At 49.8% G+C, this 2,800-nt stretch overlaps 1 protein-coding gene across 2 annotated transcripts in view; it reads left to right on the plus strand.

Moving 5' to 3' along the window:
• The window catches only part of FAM3D (family with sequence similarity 3, member D), a 38,262-nt gene that overhangs the window by 25,901 nt on the left and 9,561 nt on the right, over positions 1-2,800 (plus strand). The gene's annotated exons all lie outside the window — the stretch shown is intronic.

Genomic DNA, 2,800 nt, shown 5'->3' on the forward strand with positions numbered 1-2,800 from the left:
TTCCAGATTTCTCAGGAGGCAGGTAAGGAGGTCTGGTATTCCCATCTCTTTCAGAATTTTCCACAGTTTGTTGTGATCCATACAGTCGAAGGCTTTGGCATAGACAGTAAAGCAGAAATAGATGTTCTCCTGGAATTCTCTTGCTTTTTCAATGATCCAACAGATGTTGGCAATTTGGTCTCTGGTTCCTCTGCCTTTTCTAAATCCAGCTTGAACATCTGGAAGTTCACGGTTCATGTATTGCTGAAGCCTGGATTGGAGAATTTTGAGCATTACTTTACTAGCGTGTGAGATGAGTGCAATTGTGCGATAGTTTGAGCATTCTTTGGCATTGCCTTTCTTTGGGATTGGAATGAAAACTGACCTTTTCCAGTCCTGTGGCCACTGCTGAGTTTTCCAAATTTGTTGGCATATTGAGTGCAGTGCTTTCACAGCACCATGTTTCAGGATCTGAAATAGCTCAACTGGAATTCCATCACCTCCACTAGCTTTGTTCATAGTGATGCTTCCTAAGGCCCACTTGACTTCATGTTCCAGGATGCCTGGCTCTAGGTGAGTGATCACCATCATGATTATCTGGGTCATAAAGATCTTTTTTGTACAGTTCTTCTGTGTATTCTTGCCACCTCTTCTTAATCTCCTCTGCTTCTGTAAGGAAGGATATGCTTCTCAGGAGGATACGCTGCTCCTATGAAACATGACCCCGTCCTAAAGGCCATCCCAGCTTAAATCAACACATGTGAACCCACAGGGTACAATGTGAGGTCACAAGCTGAGTGCACACCTCCATTCATTCACTCAGCAGAGTGATGGCAGCTTCTGCGGGCCAAGCCCTGTATGTGTGGGGTTCTGGGAGTCAGCTGTGAACCAGGACAGACCCTGGCTTGATGTGTGGGCGTCCATGAGGTTCACAGACAATCAGAAGGTGGTGAGCACGTGTGGAAGAAAAGGAAACACAGCTCTGGGAATGGGACACAGAGCTGGCAGAGGTAGTCAGGGAATTCTCCCAGAGGGAGGTGATGGTCAGCTGAGGCCTAATGGGAAGTAGAGAGTGACCAGGAGAAAAGAGGGAGGTGCCTTCCAGGCAGTGACATCACTGTGCAGGGTACAGGGAAAGGAGGAGAGGGGCTTGGGGGTCCACACAGGCTCCGTCTGGCTGTAACATGGAAGCAGGGTGGTGACAGGTGAGGCAGGGCCAGAGGATGAGGGGCTAAGTGTCCTACTAAGAAGTGTGGACCTGAAGCAGAGGAAACTAGGGAGTCTTGGAAAGGCTTTGAGTAGATCCTGAGGGCTCAGCCCTGCATCCAGAAACCTGCTTCCAGCTTGGAAGAGGGAGGCTGGAAGCAGGGAGACCCAGGGAGGCCGACAGTCTCACTAACCCTGCATCTCCAGTAGGTGGTGAACAGGCAGCCAGCGGCAGGCCAAGCCTCCCCACCCCTCACAAAGCCCAGAGATAAAAATACCCACTGATAATACTGTGTGTGCTTAGTCGCTCAGTCGTGTCCGACTCTTGCAATACCATAGACTGTAGCCTGCCAGGCCCCTCTGTCCATGGGATTCTCTAGGCAAGAATACTGGAGTGGGGTGCCATTTCCTTCTCCACTAAGGGCTAACATTTAGGGAGCACTTACTGTGTAATGTGTTCCAGCTATATCACTGACCTTCTTCTCAATGCTAACAGGGAGTGCTATGCTCAGCATCCCCATTCTGCAGGTAAGAAACGAGCTCAGAGAGACACAGGATACACAGCCAACAGAATCATCTAGACTTGAACTCAGATCTGGCTGACTCCAGGTCTTAATCACTCAGCAAAACTGCCCGCTAGACTAGAAATGTCTCCAAGCACGTGTGCAGCGCCCCCTGCCGGCCAGCTGTGGAAAAGCTAACACACCATTCTCAGGGCCTCTGGGGTCTCATCGAGCCAGAACAACGAAAGGATTGCTAAAGATAATGGTTCTCAACCTTTTAGACGGCAGGGATCCCTTTGAGAAACTACCCAAACTACACCTCCTTCCCCTAGTTCCAGAAAAATTAATAAATGCACGGGATCGCAAAAACAATTTCACAGACTCCCTTCCAAGAGCCCCAGGTGAAGTGCCAGGAGGGACTGGGACACTAGTGGCTCCAAGAATTCAGGAGGAGCTACAATGAGAGCCTGCCCCTACCCGGCAGGAGAGCTGCCACTACCCAGGCCCCGTCGCCACCCTCTTATCAAATCCGCAAACAGAATTAGAGGGAGTGGGCAGTGACGGGGGAGGATAGAGCTGCCATCCCCTCTGCAACACCCCCATCTAGTGGCCAAAGGCAAGAATTGCATGTTCCTCCGGAACACCTGATTTCCTGTAGAATTTGGACCGTTTGCAAAGCCCACAAACGCAATCTGGGTCACTGCACTCAGGACACTGAGTACACGTCAGCCCACTGCAAATCCCTTTGCCTTCAAGAGTCAGAGGACTCACATTGCAGGCTTCCCAGTTTAGGTGAGAATAATAATGATGACGACTGTGTTTTCTTAGTTACACTTTTGCAGGTAAGATTTATCTTGCATGCTCATATTTTAAATACATCTCACTTAGTTCCCACATCCCATAGTACCGATGCAAAAATTCAGGTCAAATGCTAATTCCTGCATTAGGAAGTGGTAAGGCAGAACATCAATCTAGATTGGTTGCTGCTGCTGCTAAGTCACTTAAGTCGTGTCTGACTCTGTGCAACCCCAGAGACGGCAGCCCACCAGGCTCCCCGGTTCCTGGGATTCTCCAGGCAAGAACACTGGAGTGGGGTGCCATTGCCTTCTCCA

This window comes from Bison bison, unplaced genomic scaffold (assembly GCF_000754665.1).
Source record: "Bison bison bison isolate TAMUID 2011002044 unplaced genomic scaffold, Bison_UMD1.0 scf7180017864304, whole genome shotgun sequence".
Classification (NCBI taxonomy): Eukaryota; Metazoa; Chordata; class Mammalia; order Artiodactyla; family Bovidae; genus Bison; species Bison bison.